At 41.7% G+C, this 27,097-nt stretch overlaps 1 protein-coding gene across 3 annotated transcripts in view; it reads left to right on the forward strand.

Moving 5' to 3' along the window:
- GALNT13 (polypeptide N-acetylgalactosaminyltransferase 13) overlaps window positions 1-27,097 on the forward strand; it is a gene marked incomplete at its 3' end in the record, with an annotated part of 686,573 nt that overhangs the window by 327,033 nt on the left and 332,443 nt on the right. Inside the window, exon 1 of one of the 3 annotated variants that reach the window (XM_084642900.1) lies at window positions 11,460-11,546. The exons of the other annotated variants lie outside the window; for them this stretch is intronic. Of the gene's footprint in view, window positions 1-11,459; window positions 11,547-27,097 lie in introns of those variants that run through there. 3 annotated transcript variants of the gene reach the window in all.

The following is a 27,097-nucleotide window of genomic DNA, read 5'->3' on the forward strand; positions in this document are numbered from 1 at the left end:
AGGGCATCTTCTTTCCTCGGTGCACGGCGGGCTGCGCTGTCTGGCAGCGGGCGGAGAAAGTCTGCCCGCGACTGCTCAGGGAGGTGCGCCGCTGCCTGACAAGCAGATGGGGCATCTTCCTTCCCAGCCACGCTCAGCACCACTGTAGGGGATGGGTTGTGGGTCGGGGAGAGTTGCAGCCTAAGAAGGGGATTGAGGTGTGGAATTAGGCATCTTTATCCTCGGGGACATTGATTACCGCTGCCTGGCAGAGAGAGGGGGCGTCTTCCTTGCTTAGCTCCTTGATGCACTAAGTATTGCTGATGGGATTGGGGTTTTAGGTCTCTGCATGCCGCTGAAATCTGCTCCTTGGCTGTAGTAGTTGGTGGGCTATAGAGAAGGATGGGTAGGTGGAAGAGGGGGCTCAGGAGAGACTTGTTCGCTTGTATCTTCACTGAGATGCTGGTGCTGTGGAGGAATCTCAGACTCCAGAGAGACCCTGACCTGAGTCTTCCGATTATGATAATTATTGCAGTTATTTGCTGAACAAAACAAATACATGGCAAAAAAAGATGCAGAAACTCAGAAGTGGATTGTTGCCCTTGTATACCTACTTTCTGTCACCTTTTATTTTTCTGTGTTCAACTTTCAGTCTTTTAAATATTTAATGTAAAGACATGTCTGCCTTTTTGCTGTTTGCCATGCAGCAGTTGTACAGTATGGGGCTGAAACTCTAACAACTTGGGCAGATTTCCTGCTGTGTGGAAAGAGAAGGGTGAGAGTGCGATTAGAAGTCAGTCAGGAAACAAACTTGTATGTCAGATATCCTAGAAATCATTTAAATATAGGCCTGAGGGGAGGGATCTTGAGAGGTCATCTAGTCCATCCTCACATACTGAGGCAAGAACAAGTATACCCAGACCGTCCCTGATAGGTGTTTGTCTAACGTATTCTTAAAAACCTCCGATGATGGGGATTCCACAATCTCACTTCAATGCTTCACTATCCTTGTAGTTAGAAGGCTTTTCCTAGTATGCAATCTTGCTGCAGATTATGTCAATTATTTCTTGCCCTGCCTTCAGTGAACGTGGAGAACACTGATCACTGTCATCTTATTAACAGCTCTTAACATATTTGAAGAGTATCAGGTCCTCCCTCAGCTATCTTTTCTCAAGACTAAACATGCCCAGATCTCTTACCCTTTCCTATTAGGTCAAGTTTTCTAAATCTTTCATAATTTTTGTGCTCTATTCTGGACTCTCTCCAGTTTGTCTACATCTTTCTTAAAGGGTGCAGCCCAAAACTGGACACAGAACTCCAGCTGAGGCCTCACCAATGCCAAGTAGAGCGAATAGTTGTTTTCCGGGGCTTACATATGACATTCCTGATAATATACCCCAAAAAGATATTTGCCTTTTTTCACAACTGTATCATATTGTTGACTCATTCAATTTGTGATCCACTATAATCCCTGGATCCTCTTCTGCAGTACTGTCTAGTCAGTTATTCCCCATTTTATAGTTGTGCATTTGATTTTTTCCTTACTAAGTGTAGCTTTGCGCTTGTGGTCATTGAATTTCCTCTTGTTGACAATACATCAGGATAAGATCAATGATGATCAGCTCTTGTTGATCCAGTTTATGAAGGTCATTTTGAATTCTAATCCTGTCCTCCAAAATGCTTGCAGCAACCTCTCCAACTTGGTATCATCCACAAATTTTATAAGCATACTCTCTGCTCCCCAGGAAGACCCCTGTGGGACCCCATTAGATAAGTCCTCCCAGTTTGACAATGAACTATTGATAATTACTCTTTGCATACGATTTTTCAATCGTTGTACACCCACTGTATAGTAGTTTCATTTAGACATTTCCCTAGTTTTCTTATGAGACGATCATGTTGGATTATGCCTTACTGCAAAGCATTACTAAAATCAAGATATATCACAACTACTGTTTTCCCACAATGAACTAGGCCAGTAACTCTGTCAAAGAAGGCAATTAGGATGGTTTGGCATGATTTGTTCTTGACAAATCAATGTTGGCTATTCCTTAACCCTATTATCCTCTAGGTGTTTAGAAATTGATTTGAACAAATTATTAAACAGTATCTTTCCAGAAATTGAAGTTAGGCTGACTGCTCTGTAATTTCCCTGTATCTTCCTTTGTCCCCTTTTTGTACATTGTACTAAGTTTTCCCTTTGTTAGTCATCTGGGGCCTGACATTTTTTCTGCCTGGGAAATAATCCTGCCCACGCTCAACTCGTTTTGAAACCCTTTGTGTTGAAGGAAATACTGGACAGAACATTAATATCCTGTTTAAATTATTTTTAGTTGGACTATGTATTTGCACAAGTGCTATTTAAGTTTTCAGTAGTGGTAAACTGATACTTGTATAACTTGCCCTCAAAATATTATTGGCATCCACAGTCCTAAAGATGTTAAAAATGTAAAGCAAGTGAGATACTCCTGTGCCAAAATAGTAGACAATAAGAGACTACCTTAGTGAGTTGCTGGGAATATAGTATATGGAAAGACATTTGCAAGAGCTGATCATCTGCCATATTACCGCTGAAGGTGTAATATCTACCTCAGTGGGTGTTTATCACTACAAAAAGTTTTCTCTCCCCCCACCCCACTCTCCTGCTGGTTTTGTAGCGATAAACACCCATTTTTTTCATGGTCTGTGTGTATAAAAACATCTTCTGTATTTTCCACAATATGCATCCGATGAAGTGAGCTGTAGCTCATGAAAGCTCATGCTCCAATAAATCGGTTAATCTCTAAGGTGCCACAAGTACTCCTTTTCTTTTTGCATTCTGATTTAGTAGTCTTTTACACTCACTTTGAATGAGCGTAAATTCCCAAACTACAGGGCAAAAGAGAATCTGGCCTGTGTGTTTTCAAATCTAGGTTTTTGATTCATCACATGATAAAGTGATGAGTCAGTTGTAAAGCTCAGATATAGAATTCAGGTTCACATGCCAGCTATTCTTCCATGGATCAGGTTAAGCCTGATTTCAAGTTAACTGCATATAAATTAATTTAAATGTGTTAGAAAATACTTTATAATCAGTTTGGAGTAGTCGAGGCAGAAGCAACAGCTGGAGTTGCCATTATTCCACCTTTGTTGCAGAATGAGAATGAGAATATTTGTTTGGGTGTTTCTGAATGGCTGAAAATAGTAAATGAGCAATAATTAATGAGAGTAAGGCATGATTAGAATTAAGTACTTCACAGGAAAGGAAAAGATTAGGGTCATTTAACTGCTTGGTGGCTGTTGCACTCTAAGCAAAGAGATAAGCAGAACAATTACATTTTCCATGAAATCTCTATTTTCCATTGTATTCTCAGTTAGTAGTACAACCTCATTTTAGCTCTTAATAAACCAAAAGTCTTCTCTGTGTCCTGTGCACAGGAGTAGTACCATACAAACATTCTGATGCTAATGAGTTAAAACTGTTTTACTGAGACCCCTGTTTTAAGTCATGAGTCATCACTGTGTGAGACTGCGCTTTAACCAGGGTCATTACTACAAGTATTTTGGTTCTTTTGTCATAAAAAACAGCTTTGAATGTTTTACTGAGCGAGTCAAAGTGTTGGGTGTGTGGTTAGAAAGAATGGACTTTAAGCCAAGCTGTTTCAAGGACTTATTTCCAGGAATGAAGACAGACCTAAGTTTGGGTCCCCTGACTACATTCATAGGTTTATTCAGTGATTTCTTCATTGTGGCAATTTTTTTTAAAGATTAACTGAAAAACATATGGTCTATCAGCCCATCTTTCTATACAAATATGTCACTAAGAGTATGTTCCGAAAGGTGTTTCGGTAGTCATGAGAAGCTTGATTGCAACAAATAAAATAGAAATTCAAAAGGTGAGAGTTATGTTGATCGCAAATCTTAGAGGAATTGTGAGCGAGTGCATCTGAAGTTGATAGAGTAATATAACCTTACAGCGGCATATCTAATAGTTGGATAGTTAAGTTTGCCTGAGTGTTTTCATTGTAAAGAGACCCTTTTTAGTTGCTTCTACTTTTCGCAGATCATTTGGGCTGAAAATTTCCAGATCTCTTCTCTGTCCATGAGTGAATTGCTTAAAATTAGTTTGAGAAAAAACAGTTCAGCAATATCAAACACACAGGGGAGAAGGAGGGGATAGTGGTATAGTGCATGCTGCCACCAGGGGCTTTTCTTGCAGCCACAGCCTCCTGGGAGGGAATTTGGGGGGGGCGGGGGGAGGAGAGCAGTGGCCCCTCCCTCAGGGCCACCAGCAGATTTGGGCCCTGCCCCTCTCTTCCCATGGAGACACAAAAAGGCTGGAGGAGCAGGCAGACAGTGAATTCTCCACCTGAGGCGCAGGGAGGTTAGGCTTCGTCCTTTGTGTGGCAGGCTTCAGCCACAGAGGTTTGGGCTCAGTTCCCCATCCATGTGGTGGCATGCTCTGGTCCTGAGCTCACCCCTCCCAATCACTGTTGGCCCTTTGCTGCCCCCCCAGTGCCCCATCACCCCCTAACCCCCACTGCTGCCATACCCACCTCCCTGTTCAGGACTTAATTTGTCCCCAGGCTTGCCTTGACTGAGTGAGTCTTCTGTGAAAAGTGATATTTGTTTGTATGTTAATATCACTTTTCACAGAAGATTTAGTAGCTAGCAAGTCTTTAAAAAAAGCAAAGAAACAAGAAAAAAAGACAACATTCAAAGCATCTTATTGGTGTTTCTATTCTGTTTAGGTCCAGTAAAGCATAGAGACCAACTGTACATTTTTTTTTATGGAGTCTGCCAAAAAAAAACCCAACCCTACATAAATAAATTACAATGATTTGGACATGTATATATGCATATTTATTTGTTTTCCCCAAAGTTAATTAAGTATTTTAGGAAAAAATTGTCAGAGCGGCCACCAGCAAGAGTTGGTGGCTGCACTATGAGGCCACCAAAAATTTGTTGTGAGAACCCCTGTCTTGTGCAGTGTTTTGCAACCTTCCAGATTACTGTACTCCTTTCAAGAGTCTGATTTGTCTTCCATACCCCAAGTGTCACCTCATTTAAAAACTACTTGCTTACAAAATCAGACATAAAAATACAGAAGTGTCACAGTACACTATTACAGAAAAATGCTTACTGTTTCATTTTTACCATATAATTATAAAATAAATCAATTGGAATGTAAATATTGTACTTACATTTCAGTGTATAGTATATAGAGCAGTATAAACAAGTCATTGTTTGAAATTTTAGTTTGTACTGACTTCGCTGATGCTTTTAATATAGTCTGTTGTAAAACTAGACAAATATCTAGATGAGTTGATGTCCCCCCTGGAAGACTACTGCGTACCCTCTAGGATACACGTGCTCCTAGTTAAGAACCACTGTTCTAGTGTAGTCTTCTTCCAAATCAGACAGAACGCTGTTTTCAGGTCTATTGTAATTTGGATAGCCTTCTGAAGGTACAAAGAAGGAAACTGAAGCGGTTGTGGTAAGTATGCTAATGCATGCACTCCACCCTCAGAAGAAAGTTACTGAGTTCTTTGTCTTCTAATTTATATGGAGTGCTTATTGAAAGCAGGACAATGCTATAACTGGAATGTCTATCTGGAGTGTCGTCCATGTAATTTTTGAGTCTCTGCTATATCAGTTTAAGTTTCTTGGCGTGCTGGCAAAGTACTTCCTAGAAAGTATAAATAATGAAGGGGAAAGTTTTATAACTTGATTTAGGTTGGAAATTCTTTTGCCGCTTTAGGTTATGTTACTTTATTTGTAGCAGTAAATCCTATACTGTATTCTGTGTGAACCAGCCATAACAAACAAACGAACCACAATGCAAACAAACCACAAACAAGTAAACTCTACACACATTGAAAATTATGCCTCTCAATATGTTGACAAAGAAATTTAGCAACAAAGCAGCAAAATTAGGGACAACACTTAGATATAAGAAATAAAGAATAAGAAACCTTGTAAGACTATTAATGTAAGACTTTCAAGTGCTAGTCTCTTATGAGACAGTAGAATAAAAGGGGACAAATATATTTTTCTTGAAAATATGGGAGAACTAAATTTCTTCCTCTTGAAAAGCCTAAATTAATTATTGTGTTACAAATTGCTTAAATGAACAACACTAGGAAAAATAGCTCGAGGAATTAGATTTTCTGTTCGATATTGTGAGAGCTGTATATTTTTAAAGGACTTTTGTTTCTGCATGATTGCTTGAGAAATATTACTGAGGATAATAACAGGAAAGAGAGAATATACACTGTAACATTCCGGTATACTAATTTTGGAATGATGCAGTTTTGAATTTACAATAAACACAGTGGGAAAACAGCATTTTAGATCTGGTTTAAAAATAGTCTTGTATTTTTATATTCTGAAGTTACTACTATAAATTGTTTTTGATGATATCAGGGTTTCATAGAATCACAGAATATCAGGGTTGGAAGGGACCCCAGAAGGTCATCTAGTCCAACCCCCTGCTCAAAGCAGGACCAATTCCCAGTTAAATCATCCCAGCCAGGGCTTTGTCAAGCCTGACCTTAAAAACCTCTAAGGAAGGAGATTCTACCACCTCCCTAGGTAACGCATTCCAGTGTTTCACCACCCTCTTAGTGAAAAAGTTTTTCCTAATATCCAATCTAAACCTTCCCCACTGCAACTTTAACCTAGGTTATTTCTATTTTTATTTTTTAAAAAAAGAAAAATAATGGTCTCTTCATTAAACAGAATAACCAAAATAAGCTTTTATTGTGTTGCTGTAGCTCCAACCATTTTCGGTGTGTCCTGCATGCGTAAGGAATATGATGATGTCCTTCTGTAGTAACTAAGGGCCAGATTCACACAGGTATTTAGGCTCCTAAATTCCATTGAAATCAATGGAAGCTAGGAAACTTTCTGGATCGGGACCTCAGTGTTGGTAAGTCTTATCTTCAGTCTAAAGTTAGTAGCCAATAGTGAGAGTTGTCTTTGACTCTTCTTTTCTGAGATAAAATTATCAATTTTATATTGCTGGGATTAGGTTTATATGATCTTCTAGTGCTGAGGTTTTCCATACTGTTACGGTTTCAGTTTAAATCAGTAACAAGAGAAGTCAAATAGCTAGGCTTATACACCTTGATTAATCAAAGATTTAGTCAAAAATTAATATAGCGTAATACAGAAAGGAAGGCCAATATCTTGACAACCAGTCTGGGAGGCAGCAGTGCAGTTGTTCAGCTGTCTCAAAATTTGAGGTTCACTTTATTTCTATGTATACTAAAATTGTTTAAAACCGATAAGGGTTTCACCATTTCTTTGTATTGCTTCAGACCTAATATATTATTCTTATCTATTGTCTTTGTGTTTTGGGAAGCCTTTTTTTCTAGGCTGACACAGACTCTGCAGTAAACAGCTTCCTATTTTGGTTTGACCATAGCATTCCAAAAGTCAGCAAAACTTTAGAAACATCCTGCACCAGCTATAAGTATGTTAGCTAAGCATCAACAGAATTGTTTTTGTTCTTTTTCTCTGGAATTTTTCTATACCTAATGTTGAGTTTACAGTACTTCACATCTCACCTTTTGTACCTGAGGGACTTTCTCGTATTTAGCTCCATATTTCTGCAAGACATATTTGTAGTAGCCAGTGTGACAGGGTCAGGCCAGATGGCTTCAGGAGAGTGATAGAAGGCAGATATTAGCCCCAGATTAAGCAGGTCCCTTTTCCCCAAGTAATGTAATGGGCTGTTCCAGAACAATCAGGAACTTGCTGGAACCAATTAAGGCAGGCAGGTAGGTTAATTAGGATGCCTGGATCCAATTAAGATGCTGCTAGAACCAGTAAAGACATGCAGGCTGTCAAGGTTCCTTCCCCGCTCTGAACTCTCGGGTACAGATGTGGGGACCTGCATGAAAAACCCCCTAAGCTTATTTTTACCAGCTTAGGTTAAAACTTCCCCAAGGTACAAACTATTTTACCTTTTTTCCTTGGACTTTATTGCTGCCATCACCAAGCGTCTAACAAATATATAACTGGGAAAGAGCCCGCTTGGAAACATCTTCCCACCCGCCCCAAATCCTCCCAAACCCTACACCCCATTTCCTGGGGAAGGCTTGAAAAAAATCCTCACCAATTTGCATAGGTGAACACAGACCCAAACCCTTGGATCTTAAGAACAAGGAAAAAGCAATCGGGTTCTTAAAAAGAATTTTAATTGAAGAAAAAGTAAAAGAATCACCTCTGTAAAATCAGGATGGTAAATACCTTACAGGGTAATCCAATTCAAAACATAGAGAATCCCTCTAGGCAAAACCTTAAGTTACAAAAAGACACAAAAACAGGAATATACATTCCGTTCAGCACAACTTATTTTATCAGCTGTTTAAACAAAACAGACTCTAACCCATATCTAATTAGATTGCTTATTAGCCCTTTACAGGAGTTCTAACCTCCATTCCTGCTCTGGTCCCAGCAAAAGCAACACATAGAGAGAACCTTTGTTTCCTTCCCCCACCTCTCCAGTTTTGAAAGTGTCTTGTCTCTTCATTGGTCATTTTGGTCAGGTGCCAGCGAGGTTATCCTAGCTTCTTAACCCTTTACAGGTGAAAGGGTTTTTCCTCTGGCCGGGAGGGATTTAAAGGAGTTTACCCTTCCCTTTATATTTATGACCCAGGCTAATCAGGGCACCTGGTTTAAAAAGGACCTCACTTCAGTCAGTAAAGGGTGTGCAAGGACCTGAGAGGGCTGGAGGACTGAGGTGTACAAACGCTATCTGGCATCAGGAAGAAGGTCCTGTGGTGAGGATAAAGAAGGTGTTGGGAGGAAGCCATGGGGAAGTAGCCCAGAAAGTTGTAGCTGTCACACAGCTGTTAAAGAAACACTGTAGACAGCTGTGATCCACGGGGTCCTGGGCTGGAACCTGGAGTAGAGGGCGGGCCTGGGTTTCCCGCCATCCCTCTTCCCCGCTACTGGATATAAGAGGAGTTGACCTGGACTGTGGGTCCCACCAGAGGGGAAGGATCAGCAGAGACTAGGTGGATCAGCAGAGACTGAGGGGATTGTTCTCCTTCCTTTTCCCCTTGCTGGCCAGTGATGAGGTTAGCTGAGTGAACGGCAGGTTTGAACTAGCAAAAGTGGCCAAACTGAGGGCTACCGTGAATCTCTGAGGGAAGCAAATCCACCAATAAGTGCAGGACCCATCAAGGCAGAGGAGGAACTTTGTCACACCAGGTATAGTAGCATACCTTAAGGCTGGTGGCCTGAATGTATTTTTTAAGACCTGTTGTGTGATACTGCAGGAGAATAGAAGTCTTGCGAAAATTACAGCATCTAACTGTAGTTCAGTTTTAGAATGATACAATTTAGCATGAATATAAAGTATTCTAAATGTAATGTATTATATTTCTTTACTGTTAACTGCTTTCTTATTTTGGGTACATAATGTCTCACTTTTAAACACACTTATAGTTACAACAGTGAACACTTACATTACGTGATTAATAGTGATATGGGGATGCATATATTTTCTGGTAGATAGCAAATAATTTATCTTTCTGGTTAATAATTCTGTTTCTGAAAGCTGTTTCTCCAGTATATTCTGTTTACAAGAGTCAGCTCCACAAACCTTGATAAAGTCCATTCTTTATTTGGTAACTGTTCCTATAGTGTTTAGCAGTGTACAGTAAAAGCTGTTTTATCTGGCCCTTCACCAACCGGAAAACTCTATAAACCTACATTTCTGATCTTCATTTAAATTCTAGTTTATAGTCCAGTTGGCACAGGGCTGGCAGGGGTTTGGGCGCCAGAGGGGGCGCAGGCTCTGGGAGGTAGTTTGGGTGCAGGAGGGGGCTTGAAGCAGTGGGTTGGGGCGCAGGAGGGGGTGCGGGTTGCCGGATCTGTGGGCTACTCACCTTGGATGGCTCCCTGCAAGCGGCAACCTGTCCCGGCTGCTCCTAGGCAGAGATGCGGCAGGTGGCACTATGCCCTGTCCCCGCCGCTCCCTGAGCACTAGCTCTGCAGCTGCCATTGGCTGGGAACCACGGCCAATGGGGGAGGCGGGGTCTGTGGGCAGGGTGCAGAGCCGCCTGCCGCGCCTCCGCCTAGGAGAAGCTGGGACAGGTTGCCGCTTGCGGGGAGCCATCCACGGTGAGTGTTCCCCAGATCTGGCACCCCACATCCCCATCCTGCTCCCCAACCTGCTGCCCCCCTGCACCCAAACTCCCTCCCTCTTTGTTAACTGGCATTTTTCATTTACCGGCACCCTCCATTTCCCCCAACATCTTGGATAAAACAGCTTTTACTGTACCTAACTAAACCTTTGCAAGCAGTGGTTCTCTCTCTCCCCTCCCCACCCCCCTTTTGCCTTTGGTGAGGCTGCAGAGTAACATGGGGCTTTGGTTTAGTTTGGTCAACAATACTATATCACCTATACATGCCTTCAGCCCACCAATCGAGTATCTCAGTTTCTTGTCCATGGTCTTGTCTGATTGGCTTCAGCAGGAATTGAGTTCCTCCTGGCGTATGTAGCTGGTTACAAGAGGCCACGGAGCCTCCAATAGGATGGTGTGTGTCTTACAGGAAGTAGCCATGGGATACTGTCATGGAAGCTTGGAGGTGGTGGAACCTGGCTGCACATGGAAACAGTTACTTGATATATAAGGCTCTGCGTAGCCTGCCCTGTTCAGGTGGCACAAGCCCTCCAACTATTTATTTAAAAAAATGTTGGATTTGTAATAACTATATTTTCACCTCTGAATACAACCATTTGTCACTTTCTGTTTATCAGTGGGCTTATTATGAAAAGAGCATTTGACATATGCTGTTCAGTGTTGCTGTAATATCTTATGAGTGTGTAATTTGGTGACTTTTGACCAGATTTCAGTCACAGTAAGTGCGCAGTCTCAAAATATGAAAATGTGACTCTCAGAAACAATCTATAAAAGAAAAGATGGACAGTGTAGGTAATGAATGCAATATAGTCTAGTGTAGCAACAGCAAGAAGTGCTATTGCCAACCCATCAACAGGCCACTTGTGACCTTTATATCAATTCAGCTTACAGGTTCAATTTTTAAAAACTTTGTTACATAGGGAATATGCCAATAAGCATTTTGTGCATACAAAAGAAGACAAACTGCTACATCTACTTACAGGTTATTAGTTTTTAGTTATAGTGCATGCAGAATAATGGGATGGCACAGCTGGGGTTGTGTGCAGGTTGGCTAGTTTCACAACATTGTGGAACTTTATAGCATCTGTGCTATTGAATACTGTAAAGTAACACAATTGTAAAAGTTAGGGGAGAAATCCTTTGGTACACAGTTGATAAGTCTGCTCTACATTCTCACTTCAGTATTTGTCCCCTGGCTTTCCCGTAGGTCATTATCTGAATAGCTGGCTGCTACTGCATCATTTTATCCCTGTTTGGATGGGCAGTGCACATGGGGTTCTGGCCTGAATCTGTCAAGCAATCAACTTTGTGCGTGTGTATATGTTATTCTAATACACCTTTGCAGAACATTGAGACAGCACCAGTAATCTGGAGGAAAAAGGGAAGACATCACTTCTGCAAGGCACACTGTTAATTGACTGTGACAAGGTAAAGTGGCATCTTTGGCAAGAATCTCTTAACCCTTTTTATCACGTGGCTGGGCAGGGTAAAGGAAGAGGAGGCAGGGTTCAGGGGAAGGATGTATCCTGCTTCCGACTGTCTGGTTAAAGCCATGAAAAAGCCTCTGGAGGTTGACTAGTATTTTTTTTTTTATTGAATTGTTTTATTTTTCATTGTTTGTCCTTTATAAGAAACAATACACTGTGCCCTGAAGAAAAAAAGGCCTTAAAAAGGACTTGGGTGTGGAGTTTGTGTCCTTTCCCTGGCTGGTGAAATAGCTCGCCCTCTCACGAAGGCTAGAAGTCTCAAGGTGGACCAAGACTAAAGGTTCTGTATTTGAGTAGAGGCTGAGCAAAACTCCATATCCAAACATGCCTTTATTTTAGGATCCAAATTTTGTAAATGGCCTTTCTTTTTGTAATGGGCTGAGCCAAACCCCTGGATTTAGACACCTCCTAAATTTGTGATTTTTGAGCCCATCTGTTACAATCTTTTAACTTAGTAAAACTAAGTATTGCTTCTCTGTGGTATAAATTATGACTCTTCGGAGTCAGGAGAGGACCTCTGTCGTAACCATACAGCTAAGGGTAGCCTAGAATTCCTTCTTACTTGTAAGGGGTTAAAAAGCTTAAATAACCTGGTTGGCACCTGACCAAAAGGACCAATGGGGAAAGAAGATACTTTCAAATCTTGCGGGGGGGGGGAAGGCTTTGTTTGTGTGTTCTCTGGAGAAGCAGAGAAGCATCAGGTCAGAAAACTTCTCCTAAAATCATCCTAAAATGAGTCTCAATATTGCAAAAAGAGTAAGTAAATAAGGGCAAGGTGCCTTAGATTATCTTTTGTTTTTAGCTTGTGAATTTTCCCTGTGCTATGAGGGAGGTTTATCCCTGTGTTTTTTTTTTTTTTTTTTTTGTAACTTTAAAGTTTTGCCTAGAGGGGAATCCTCTGTGTTTTGAATCTGATTACCCTGTGAAGTTACCTTCCATCCTGATTTTACAGAGGTGCTTCTTTTACTTTTTCTTTTATAATAAAGTTCTGTTTTTTAAGAATCTGGTTTACCTATTTGGTTGGTATATTATTCTCAAGCCTCCCCAGGAAAGGGGGTGAATGGGCTTGGGGGGATATTTTAGCGAACAGGAACTCCAAGTGGTCCTTTTCCTGAATCTTTGTCTAACTCACTTGGTGGTGGCAGCAATACCCATCCAAGGACGAGGAAGGATTTGTGCCTTGGGGAAGTTTTTAACTTAAGCTGCTAGAAATAAGCATAGGGGGTCTTTCATGCGGGTCCCCGCATCTGTACCCTAGAGTTCAGAGTGGGGAGGGAACCCTGACAGTGTCTGAGCACCATGGAGGGAGGCTCTGTGCCTGTGTACACCTTTTGGCATTTAGGAAAATGTGCCTGGCAGCATCACTTACTACACCTTTTAAATAGCATTTTAGCTAATGTTTGCCAGTACTGTGGGGCCAGTGATGCCAATACACCCTTCTGAGGCTTGGAACACAGCTGGTAGTGTTGACTAGTCAATGTATTTCTCTCCCCAGTGCTTTAAGGCTAGATTAGGATGAATACTGGGGGAGGGAAGGAGAAGTTCTGATTGTGGGATCTATCAGAATGTGGAATAATTTTCCAAAGGCATTGATGTAAGCCTCGTCACTGGGGCCTCTAAAATTTGGTTTGGACATCACAATACAAAATATATTGTAAGTAACAGAGAGACAAGGTAGGTGAGGTAATATCTTTTATTGGACCAACTTATGCTGGTGAAAGAGACAAGCTTAAAAGATATTATCTCACCCACCTTGTCTCTCTAATATTTTGGGACCAACATGGCTACAACACTGCAAATGCTGTAATGAATAGTCCTGCATTGGGAAGTAAGTTGCTTAGATGAACGCAAAGGTCTTTTCTCACTCTAATATCTGAGAGTCACAGATGTGAGTTTTAAATGAAGAATAAGTCCATTTTAAAATGTCAAGTAGAAGACTCTCAAGAGAGGAAAAAAACTAAAAAGAATGCTTAAAAGACACAAAATGATGACTGATTTTTAGCTAGAAATACCGAATTCTAATTTTGTTGTCTTATCAAATGTGAAAAGGCTCTGTTCTGAGCTCTTGATAGGCTGTCAGTTCCATCATAATTTGTGCAGATAATTATTCATAAATTAATAAACTACTTGTGGGAATCCAATGATGCCTTATGCTGTTTCTGATCTATTCCTAGGATATTTGCAGACTATTAAAATGTATTGAGGATTGGTTTCACAGTAACTTAAACATGTCTTAACTCTGGAATAAGAAGTCTGTATAAAACACATTCTACTTTCAAAACATCACAATTTAAGAAGATAAGGTTGCGAAGTTTACTTATTAATGCCAAACGACCTAGGAAGGTTTCTGAAGTGGTGGTTTGGTTTGGTTTGTGCTTCGGTAGCAAAACTGATACAGTATGAAAGACATCTGTCACATGCATTGTAGCACACTTTAAAGATACACTAAACAAAAAAATTAATTCTCACTTTCACACTGTTTATTTTAGCCTATGAGATCACCTTTTATGCTTTCGTGGCTCCAATATACATATATTTTCTGTGCAGTTTTCTTGCTTCATGTTGTCTGATTGGGAATTGTCACCAATGCACTAATGTCCAAGTTAAATGCTGATGTAGAACTTGGCATAAACGGAGTCTATGTTGAGTTCCCTTTCTCCAAGCAGTATTGTGATATTCGCCATTCTGCATCTTCAGTGCATTCCACAACAGCCTTAAGTGGCTGATAGTCACATTCATTTTGTGATTCACCTGGGATATAAACTGGAAATTGCTTCCTATGGCCTTGAGCTCAGGTGATTAAACTAGACTCTCAACTGCACCTTGTACAGCAGAGTTGAATGTGTAGACTTGGCTTATTTCTCATGCACTGAAGGTGCTCTGCTATGGAATTGCCTGGCCCATTCCCTTGCCATTGACCTCAAACTCTTGGGACATCATTATAAGTGTGCTTGTACAATTTATTAAACTGGCCACTTATGAGGCCAGGATCTAAAGCTGAAAACAAGGTTGTTATTGACCCTAGGTCAGTATTGGGAGGGTAGACACTAAGGCAGAGTTTTACATGGTATTTCCACATTGTAGATTTTTATGTGTACTTTTAGTATTGAATGCTGCTCTCTGTGTGGTGTGCTTTGCTGGCATATTCTCTGTGTTGGTTTGAATACTTCACCATTACCACTTCTTAAGTTCCATCTTCATTAGCCATCTGCACCAGTTTGTGTTGAATGTTGCAACAAAATATTGCTTACAAAAAGTGTTTCTGCAGCTGTTGTGTGGACATGCAGTGTATGGCCTGTTCTTTGTAAAATGATGCAGCATGTTAACACACAACACAGATATTACCATACCAGTGCCTGTGGTCTGTGGCTCTCCTGAGGCCCCAGTGGAGTGATTATGGGAAAACCTGCAAAGTATTACAAGACAGGTCTAGAGATGGCGGTGGACAGAATTGCAGTGGTGAATTGAGATAGTAGGGTTTCCAGAACTGGAAGACTATGGCCCGAGTGGCATCTTGTATTTAAAATTGTGTTAGTGCAATTTTAAAATGCAGTGTGTCCCAGCTAAATAACAAAAAAGATTGGAAATAAAAGTGTTAAGGTCCTAAGAGGCATGTAATGAGTTACATTTATTTATTCACTCATCCACCTTCCTATTGCCCCTATAATCCTGAGCAACATGTTTAGTTATTAATATGTACATAAAAAATCAACCAAATAGAGATCTTCTGCTCTTCCAGATGGTATTTTTTCCCTTTACTGTGTTTTATCTGGGGTTTCTTTGGGGCGGGGGAGGGGAAGGAGGAAACAAGAGTAGGGTGTGTGCGTGTATTTGTAATTTGTTGTCTTTTGATATTATAGGGAGGCATTAGAAAATAGGTCTCTGGTAAAAATGTATAGCTTTATATACTCCTATGTTGCAAAATGTATACTGTAGAGTTTACAGTTCAACATAGCTGAGTAAGTGGTGTTGAAATCCTGCCTTTCAGTTGTTTCTAATTGTGAAACCTTATATTATATTTGTATAGTGTTTGGTATTTTATTATGGATAGAGTAAGGATGTTGATTTAGCTGGAAGATGTTTCTACATCCAATATCCTATGGGAAAGCAAGCATACTTTATTTGCAGTGGAGATATTAATGGTGCACACTTTGTTGCGTTTTCTTTCTGGAGAACAGTTGAGGTAACCTTATCCAGTGTTCCTCCATTTATAAATAACTTATCACTTAAAGCTTTGCTACCATATGGTAAAGTGATATCTCCTGTTAAACCGATTTAAGATTACACTAAACCAGGAGAAATAACTGAGACGCCTTCTCTGCCTTTTAGAGGATACTCTTTTATTCTTTTAATTTACACACCATCAAGAATCCTGGAAATGGTGGACCGTTTGCTCTTCTTCTTGATTATTAAGTGCATGATTTTTCCCTTTAACCCTAGATATTAAAAAGCTCTTGGGATACCTGAAAGGTTCTACCTTTTTGGTTTCTAAGATGAATCTGAAGCTGTTGAAAAGAACCTTGCAACAGTTCTGAAACCAAAACTAAAAAGACATGCTGTGGAAGTACAAATAAAAAAGATTTTAGTGAGTAATACTCACTAAAATGAAACAATACAATGGTTTGGAAACTTAGCTGAATTCCATAAAAAATCACCTCCTTGAGAAATGCAGCTACCATGAATTGGGTGCTAGGGACAAGACTGCTGATTTTTGTTGCCAAGCAACAGCAAAGTGAGGCTCACAATCATGCTTGAAATAGATTCACCTAAGAAAGTATCTCACAAACAGAAGGAAGTATGAATTCAATGTTGGGGATAGGGGAGAAAAATCTAACTAAAATAAGAACGCTTTCCATAAGATATGGTTAATCAGATTGTGTTTCCAGTAGGCATTAACTCTTGTCAACATTCCAATAGGCTTCTAATATTAAGATCAAAATAGCTAGAGATAGAAAACTACCTAGTAGATTAATTCAACAATAAATTGGCTGATTTAAATTTACTGCACTGCTTTATTATAAGAGTACATATAGCATTTTCACCTGAGGTTCTAACAGCACTTTTAATAAACTAATGACTAGAGATCCAGCACCCCAGAAAGGCTGTTTAGTATTAGGCCCATTTTATGGATGGATAAAGCAAGTTACAGACGGATCAAGTGATTTATCTGGAGTCATAGGCCCAGATTCTTAAAGGTACTTAGTCTTCTAACTTCCACTGAAATCAGTAGGAGTTAGATGCTTGAATACCTTTTGAGGATCTGGGACAGAATTGCCAGGCTGGAACTTAAACCCAAGAGGCCTAACTTCAGGTTCCCTGCTCTAGCACTCAAACTACACTTCCTCTAGTAAACCATTAACATTACTCAATGCTTCCAATACTCTCGGAAGGTGTTGCTGTGAGTAGTGATCATTTATTTGTGTCATGCGCTCTTGCCCTTGGTTCAGGACACTTCATTCACACAGTTGTCAATTCTCTTATTTGTGTCCACAGTAGTAGGAACTATTTCTCAAAGGCCAGCTGATCAATGTCTCACAGAAATCTACACTCTAAAAATGTATTTTGACGCATTTGCGTGTGGCTGTTTCTGAACACAACTTTTCCACGAGGTGCTTGCTGCCCCTGAAGTGATGCCACTGCGATACATCCTCCTATCTCCTTAGCAATTAAAAGCTAAGTCAGAATATAAAATCACAAGAGATTCTGAAGTTGTTGGAAAACAGGCTAATGAAATATGAAAACAAAAAAACTGGAATATAGGATTAGTTGTGTTATGGACATGGTTGGAGTGAACAATCAGGTTGTGAAATGGATGCTCCCTAGAGGAACCTAGAGTAAGATAATCAACAGGGACGTTCAAAGAAAACTCTCCCCAATATTTTAAAGGATGTGTCACTTTGACTGTTTCTCTCTGAGCTTACAGATAACACTTTAGCAAAATATCATATTGCATCTTGTATATTTAGTATTTTTATTCACGTGGTCAAACAGATAAACTAGATAAAATACTGAATGTATAGGCCTTGTTGAGAGGTTAGCGTGCAACACGTTGCCTGAATAGAGGAAAGACTATGTCTGTATGCTCCACATTCCGATGATGATCAAGGAATTTGTCCAAGAGAGAAGTGTGGCTGGACCTGGCTTTGGGATCATGCCACTGGAACACTCTGCAAAATTTGAGCTAATGAGTTCTAGGAACTTGACACTTCAAGTGACAGAAGAAAATGCTGGCAAAAAAATATTTTTGTATTGACACTTTTTAACTTTGGCTGCGTAAAATACTCTGAAAAATAGGCTCTATTCTCACCCAGTCACAAAGGCACACAAAGTTATGAACTTTTAGAAATTTTGGTTTGAATCTCTTTGCCTCAGTTCCTCCTCTGTTAATGAAAATGGATTAATAATGTTTCTTGTGTACTCCTATACTAGGATAAGAAATGTCCTAGACTATCCTGTGAAGAAATTAATCCTCTATTCAGTGCAGAGTGTTGAGGATAAAAAGAAACCTTGAACAACCACCTCATTTACTGAACATTATTCATCCTGTGCATGGAATGCTGCAAGAGACTGATGAAAAAAATTATATGTCATCATGATGCATACACACAAGGGAGCAAATGTAAGGGTTCATGGACAACTTTAATAATGGCATTCCTTAATGTTTTCAGTGCTTGACTTTGCAATCTTCAATTCTTTTACTACAGCTGTCAAGGTTCCTCCCCCACTCTGAACTCTAGGGTACAGATGTGGGGACCTGCATGAAAAACCTCCTAAGCTTATCTTTACCAGCTTAGGTCAAAACTTCCCCAAGGTAACAAATATTACCCCCGTTATCCTTGGAATGGCCGCTACCACCACCAAACTAATACTGGTTACTGGGGAAGAGCTGTTTGGACGCGTCCTTCCCCCCAAAATACTTCCCAAAACCTTGCACCCCACTTCCTGGACAAGGTTTGGTAAAAAGCCTCACCAATTTGCCTAGGTGACTACAGACCCAGACCCTTGGATCTTAAGAACAATGAACAATCCTCCCACCACTTGCACTCCCCCTTTCCTGGGAAATGTTGGATAAAAAGCCTCACCAATTTGCATAGGTGACCACAGACCCAAACCCTTGGATCTGAGAACAATGAAAAAGCATTCAGTGTTTTACAAGAAGACTTTTAATAAAAAATAGAAGTAAATAGAAATAAAGAAATCCCCCCTGTAAAATCAGGATGGTATATATCTTACAGGGTAATTAGATTCAAAAACATAGAGAACCCCTCTAGGCAAAACCTTAAGTTACAAAAAAGATACACAGACAGAAATAGTTATTCTATTCAGCACAATTCTTTTCTCAGCCATTTAAAGAAATCATAATCTAACACATACCTAGCTAGATTACTTACTAAAAGTTCTAAGACTCCATTCCTGTTCTGTCCCCGGCCAAGACGACTACAGACAGACCCACAAACCCTTTGTTTCTCTCCCTCCTCCCAGCTTTTGAAAGTATCTTGTCTCCTCATTGGTCATTTTGGTCAGGTGCCAGCGAGGTTACCTTTAGCTTCTTAACCCTTTACAGGTGAGAGGAGCTTTCCCCTGGCCAGGAGGGATTTCAAAGGGGTTTACCCTTCCCTTTATATTTATGACACGCCCCCCAAATCTCAGCTAGGGTGAAACACTGGCTGGGATTTCTTCCTGGAGCTCTAGGAAAACAGAGTTAATAAGACACATGCATCTCTAAATATACTACCAAGTACATAAAGACTAACAATATTTTCCACATCTCAAGGACGATTTTAACCAGTTGATTCTGGGAAACTTTCACGGGAGAGTGCATCAGCCACTTTGTTAGAAGCTCCTGAGATGTGTTGGATGTCGAAATCAAAATCTTGGAGAGCTAAACTCCACCGAAGAAGTTTTCTGTTAGTTTCTTTGACGGTGTGAAGCCACTTTAGTGCAGCATGGTCGGTTTGCAGGTGGAAACGCCGTCCCCAAACATATGGGCGTAGCTTTTCCAGAGCGTAGACAATGGCATAACATTCTTTTTCAGTGACTGACCAGTTGCTTTCCCTCTCAGACAGTTTTTTGCTGAGAAACACTACAGGGTGGAATTCTTGATCAGGTCCTTTCTGCATTAAAACTGCTCCCACACCACGCTCGGATGCATCTGTGGTTACTAGGAACGGTTTGTCAAAGTCTGGGGCCCTTAGTACAGGGTCAGACATGAGTGTCGCTTTAAGCTTGTTAAAGGCCTTCTGACACTTTCCGGTCCACTGAACAGCATTTGGCTGTTTCTTTTTGGTTAGGTCTGTCAGTGGGGCAGCGATTTGGCTGTAGTGCGGTACAAATCGTCTGTAATAACCGGCCAAGCCTAAGAAGGATTGAACCTGTTTCTTTGACTTTGGGACAGGCCACTTTTGGATAGCATCCACTTTGGCCTGTAGGGGGCTGATAGTTCCTTGACCCACCTGGTGTCCAAGGTAAGTCACTCTGTTTAGGCCTATTTGACACTTCTTAGCCTTAACAGTTAGTCCTGCCTCCCTTATGCGCTCAAGGACTTTTTGTAGATGTTCCAGGTGGTCTGCCCAGGAATCCGAAAATATGGCCACATCGTCAAGGTAGGCGACTGCATATTCTCCTAATCCCGCTAGGAGACCATCTACAAGTCTTTGGAAAGTGGCGGGTGCATTTCGCAGCCCGAAAGGGAGTACATTAAATTCATACAGCCCGAGATGTGTGATGAAGGCTGACCTTTCCTTGGCAGATTCATCTAGCGGTACCTGCCAGTACCCCTTGGTTAAGTCCAAGGTAGAGATGAACTGGGCCCTTCCCAGTTTCTCTAATAGTTCATCTGTGCGTGGCATGGGATAGTTGTCTGGGCGAGTTACAGCATTTAGCTTACGGTAGTCCACGCAAAAACGTATTTCCCCATCTGGTTTGGGAACTAGAACCACTGGAGATGCCCATGCACTTTCAGAGGGGCGGATTACACCCATCTGTAACATATCCTGGATCTCCCGTTCTATAGCAGTTTTAGCTTGAGGAGACCCCCGGTAAGGTTGGACCCTAATTGGGTGAGCATTACCTGTGTCAATGGAGTGGTATGCCCGTTCAGTCAGTCCTGGGGTGGCTGAGAACGTTGGCGCGTAGCTAGTGCACAGCTCCTGGATCTGCTGTCGCTGCATACGCCCAAGGGTCATGGAGAGGTTCACCTCTTCCACACCACCAGCACATTTCCCTTCGTAGTAGACACCTTCAGGCCACTCAGCGTCGTCTCCTCCCTGGGCTGTAAACTGACAAACCTTTAATTCTCTGGAATAAAAGGGCTTTAGAGAATTAATATGATACACCTTAGGCTTTCGGTTGGAGGTGGGGAATGCTATGAGATAATTAACAGCTCCCAGGCGCTCCTGGACCACGAATGGCCCTTCCCACGATGCTTCCATTTTATGGGCCTGGAGCGCCTTTAAGACCATGACCTGGTCTCCTACTTTGAAGGAACGCTCTCTGGCATGTTTATCATACCAGGCTTTTTGCTCTTTTTGAGCATCCTGTAAGTTTTCTCTAGCAAGGGCTAAAGAGGTTCGGAGGGTGTTTTGTAGGTTGGTTACAAAGTCCAGAATGTTAGTTCCTGGAGAAGGTGTAAATCCCTCCCATTGCTGCTTCACCAACTGCAATGGCCCCTTAACCTCACGGCCATATACAAGTTCAAATGGAGAAAACCCTAAACTGGGATGTGGTACAGCTCTGTAGGCAAAGAGCAACTGCTGCAATACTAGGTCCCAATCATTGGAGTGCTCATTTACGAATTTACGTATCATGGCCCCCAAAGTTCCATTAAACTTCTCCACCATGCCATTTGTTTGATGATGGTAAGGAGTGGCAACCAAGTGATTTACCCCATGAGCTTCCCAAAGGTTTTTCATAGTTCCTGCCAGGAAATTAGTCCCTGCATCTGTGAGGATGTCGGAGGGCCAACCTACCCTGGCAAAAATGTCTGCTAGTGCCTGGCACACACTTTTAGCCCTGGTGTTGCTTAGAGCTACTGCTTCCGGCCATCGGGTGGCAAAATCCATGAAAGTCAGTATGTACTGCTTTCCTCTGGGTGTCTTTTTCGGAAAAGGACCCAGAATATCCACAGCTACTCGCTGAAATGGAACTTCAATGATGGGGAGTGGCTGGAGAGGAGCTTTGACCTGGTCTTGGGGTTTTCCCACTCTTTGGCACACCTCACAAGACTGGACATAGGTAGAAACATCCTTGCCCATTCCCTCCCAGTGGAATGACCCCCCCAAACGGTCTTTGGTCCTGTTCACCCCAGCATGGCCACTAGGGTGATCATGGGCTAAGCTCAAGAGCTTGGCTCGGTATTTAGTTGGAACTACCAACTGTCTCTGAGGATGCCAGTCTTCCTGGTGTCCCCCAGAAAGAGTTTCCTTGTATAAAAGTCCTCTTTCTACAACAAACCTGGATCTATTAGAAGAGCTGAGAGGCGGTGGGTTGCTCCGTGCCGCCGTCCAAGCTCTCTGGAGGCTTTCATCTGCTTCCTGTTCGGTCTGGAACTGTTCCCTTGATGCTGGAGACATCAGTTCCTCATGGGATTGTGGACCTAGGCTTGGTCCCTCTGGAAGCGATATAGGGGATGGAGCTGTTTCTGTTGACTGTGAACCGCTCTCCGCTGGTGCACTATGTTGGGATTCAGGCTCCGGCTGAGCCTCTTGTGTAGGGTTATCGGCTGCTGCCAGTTCAGGTTCGGTGGGGCCCTCTGGTGTTGAGGTTGCAAGTACTGGATTCAGTGCTGACACGGGGTCTGGTGTTGGTTGTTCGGCTGGTTCCGGTTCTGGGACTGGTTCCGTCTGGGTCTCTGGGACTGGATCCACTACTGCTGTTGCAGACATTGGCCTGGGGTCCAGGTCCATCACCTCTGACTGGGTCCTGATAGAAGTTTCCGGAACAGAGCTAGGCCTCACGGCTTGTTTAGCCTGGTTGCGGGTGACCATTCCCACCCTCTTGGCCTGCTTCACATGATTGGCCAAGTCTTCCCCCAACAGCATGGGGATGGGATAATCATCATAGACTGCAAAAGTCCACATTCCTGACCAGCCCTTGTACTGGACAGGCAACTTGGCTGTAGGCAAATTGAAAGAGTTGGACTTGAAGGGTTGAATCGTCACTTGGATCTCTGGGTTGATTAAATTGGGGTCCACTAAGGAAGCATGGATAGCTGACACTTGTGCTCCGGTGTCCCTCCACGCGGTGACCTTCTTCCCACCCACACTCACAGTTTCCCTCCGCTCCAAGGGTATCTGGGAGGTATCTGGGCCTGTGGACCTCTGGTGTGATTCCGGTGCAATGAACTGTAATCTGTTGGGGTTCTTGGGGCAGTTGGCCTTTACATGCCCCAGCTCGTTACACTTAAAACATTGTCCAGCTGACGGGTCACTGGGGCGAGGAGGGTTGCTGGAGAACGGGGTGGTGGGACGATAAGGGGTCTGGAGGGTTCTTTGGGAGGTAGGTGGGGCTTTGGGCGGCCCCCGGTAATAGGGTGTGGTCTGGGGTGGTCCCTTCTGGTCTCCGCTCCAACTGCGACCAGTTTTCTTCTTCTCTGCCACCTCCACCCATCTGGCTCCAATCTCTCCTGCCTCAATTACAGTTTTGGGTTTCCCATCTAGGATGTATCTTTCTATTTCCTCAGGAACACCCTCTAAGAATTGTTCCATTTGCATTAGGAAGGGCAAATTTACTGGAGATTCAACACTTGCTCCTGATATCCAGGCATCCCAATGTTTTACAATGTGGTAGGCATGTCGGGTAAATGACATGTCTGGTTTCCACCTTAGGGCTCTGAACCTCCGACGAGACTGCTCGGGTGTTATCCCCATTCTGACTCTCGCCTTGGATTTAAACAGTTCATACTTGTTCATGTGTTCTTTAGGCATTTCAGCTGCCACCTCAGCTAAGGGTCCACTGAGCTGCGGCCTCAGCTCTACCATGTATTGGTCAGTAGAGATGTTGTACCCAAGGCAGGCCCTTTCGAAGTTTTCTAAGAAGGCCTCAGTATCATCACCTGCCTTGTAGGTGGGGAACTTTCTGGGATGGGAAGTGGTACCTGGAGAAGGATTGCTAGGGTTTGTTGGTATATTCTGCTGGGCCTTTATCCTCTCCATCTCCTCCACATGCTTCCTTGCCTCCATTTCCCTCTTGTGGGCAGCCTCCTGTACCTCCTTCTCCAGCCGCATGAGTTCTATCTGTCTTTCATGTTCCCTTTGTTTTTCCTCAGCCTGAAATTTGGCTAATTCCAGCTGTAGTCGAGCTGAGGATTTGGCCATTCTAACCTCTCTGTTTTTAACTAACTTTACACCCGAGGTTTAGAAATAAACAAACAAAACTTGGCTGTAAACTTTTGCTGTGCTGGAATAGAGTACCTATTCTCTGATAGTGATTGTCAGCCTACAGAAAAAGACAATTCCCTTGTCTCTGCTCTGGGCCCAAATTAAAGCAAAAAACCTCCAACTACTTGGAAAACTGCTTACCCAGCCCAAAGAAAAAAAAAAATTTCTTTTCAAACCTGTGCTCCTTGTAAAACAAAAAAAAAAAATCAAAATCCAAAAAAAAAACCCTGCCACTTTTGTCTCCAGGCAAATGGGTAGAGCACACACCCCCTATTTACTTTTAGGAAGAAAAGAAAAAAAAAAACCTCTGGGTTGGAAGACTGTGAATTTCCCTGCAGGAGTTAAGTACCCTGCCTCCAGGCAAGAAAACCTGCAATTCACAAGATAATCCCCTTTTGTCTCTGCTTGGCCACAAAGCAGAGAGAAACCAAGCTGCTTTCAGTTTCAAAGCTGCTTTCTGGACTTCCTAAAAATTCCTTTTTAAAATCTGTATTTCTAGTTCAAAAAATCTCAACTGGATCTCAAAATGATTTCAGGTTAATCCCACCACTGTGCCACCATGTCAAGGTTCCTCCCCCACTCTGAACTCTAGGGTACAGATGTGGGGACCTGCATGAAAAACCTCCTAAGCTTATCTTTACCAGCTTAGGTCAAAACTTCCCCAAGGTAACAAATATTACCCCCGTTATCCTTGGAATGGCCGCTACCACCACCAAACTAATACTGGTTACTGGGGAAGAGCTGTTTGGACGCGTCCTTCCCCCCAAAATACTTCCCAAAACCTTGCACCCCACTTCCTGGACAAGGTTTGGTAAAAAGCCTCACCAATTTGCCTAGGTGACTACAGACCCAGACCCTTGGATCTTAAGAACAATGAACAATCCTCCCACCACTTGCACTCCCCCTTTCCTGGGAAATGTTGGATAAAAAGCCTCACCAATTTGCATAGGTGACCACAGACCCAAACCCTTGGATCTGAGAACAATGAAAAAGCATTCAGTGTTTTACAAGAAGACTTTTAATAAAAAATAGAAGTAAATAGAAATAAAGAAATCCCCCCTGTAAAATCAGGATGGTATATATCTTACAGGGTAATTAGATTCAAAAACATAGAGAACCCCTCTAGGCAAAACCTTAAGTTACAAAAAAGATACACAGACAGAAATAGTTATTCTATTCAGCACAATTCTTTTCTCAGCCATTTAAAGAAATCATAATCTAACACATACCTAGCTAGATTACTTACTAAAAGTTCTAAGACTCCATTCCTGTTCTGTCCCCGGCCAAGACGACTACAGACAGACCCACAAACCCTTTGTTTCTCTCCCTCCTCCCAGCTTTTGAAAGTATCTTGTCTCCTCATTGGTCATTTTGGTCAGGTGCCAGCGAGGTTACCTTTAGCTTCTTAACCCTTTACAGGTGAGAGGAGCTTTCCCCTGGCCAGGAGGGATTTCAAAGGGGTTTACCCTTCCCTTTATATTTATGACAACAGCTGTTTCTTAGTGGTTATTATAGACCAGGCTGGTAGCACTGCCTATGATGACGTTTGTCTGACAATTCCCTTATAAGATGTTGTTTTCAGTTGCTTATAATTTTGCTGATCTTTAATCATTTGAACTGAAATTTTCCATGCGAGGTGTCTATTTCAGGCTGGATTTCTTTTTGAAACCTGGAAAGTTTTTCAGCCAAAAGGATTTGGCTATTTCTGAGAATGAGGCTAGGGAAAAATAAGTTATTTTCCCATTTAAAAAATTCTGGTTTCTTAACTTCTGAGTGCTGGACTTTCAACCTTGATATTCTTTTAATGTACTTTTTTGTCTGGAATATATATATTATGGCACAGTGGTGTGCAAGGCAGTGAGAGCTAAGCCAAGGTCCCTGTCCTGAAGAGGTTATATTCTAAGCAGACAGTGAGTGGTGTGGAATGGGATAAAAAGAGATGCTAAGTGATAGATGCATGCTAAACTGCATTGCTAATGTTAGTTCCGTGTGTGTGTGTGTTTTTAATACTAACTCCTGACACGATTGTTAACCAGAATACATTGATTCTTTGGGCTAGCAGCACTGTATCCAACTTTTTGCTTTAAGCCTTTTCTTTCTGATAATTTTAAATACTTTTTAATTAATTTTTCATTTAAAGAAATGTATGTTCTCTAATATAAAGCATTTATGGGGACAAGTAGACACTTGAAAATCCATTAGCTCGTTGCCAGAAACAAGGAAAACTGGAATGGACTCTTACAGTTTTATCTTCAACATATATAAGAAGTGTGTCTTTCTGGTACATAACTGGCTAGGTCTATTACCGGATGTTAAATGAAAATATCCACTGGTGGCTCTTCCTCTAGTTCTGAGATATGTTAATTATCATCTTAAAATGGAGATTTAAAGGATATGAAGAATGGGAGGCATGATTTTTATCTGTTTGTAAATTACAAATTCTATCTAAGGTACTTAGTCTAGTCTTAAGTGTAAGAATCTGATGTCAATGCACAGCATGCACTGCTACACAGATTGAAATTAGTCGCCATTTGCATAATGAACAAAAATATCCTGAATTATCTTTGACTTTTTTTAAACTGCAGAATCCAGGTAGTAATTTTTAGTCCAGATGTTAATAACATAAGAGCAATTTACTGCCAAAATTAATTTTTCATTATTACCATTCACCATTAACCTCAGTATAGTTTATTGCACAAGCTTTATTGGACCACAGGTACATTTCACAGTTAAGGAAAAAAGTTCAGCAACATGTTGGAGTAGCCCTTGCATCAACAGAGACAGTGTTAAAACTTGTACAGCCTGGGGCGTGGAAGATTTCATGCAGCCCAATCTATAACAGCTATGGTTTTATTATTATTTTTAATATAAAGAGGTAAACTTAATTGAAGAGAGAGGTTCTTCTGGATTATAAGGTCCTTGGGGAGGGTCTGCCTTTTTGTCTTATATAGCATCAATCACATCTTTGGTATTGAACACATAATGATTCTGCTAAGCATCCCAAAAGCTAATTCTAACCTCCGTACTGGTAGGGAATGGGGGAGACCTAGCATATCAGTCATCATTTCTCCTGTTTTTAATAAACAGGATCTCTGTCTGTTGGGGCCCTACAATT

Source organism: Lepidochelys olivacea (assembly GCF_965140295.1).
Source record: "Lepidochelys olivacea isolate rLepOli2 genome assembly, chromosome: 11".
Classification (NCBI taxonomy): Eukaryota; Metazoa; Chordata; order Testudines; family Cheloniidae; genus Lepidochelys; species Lepidochelys olivacea.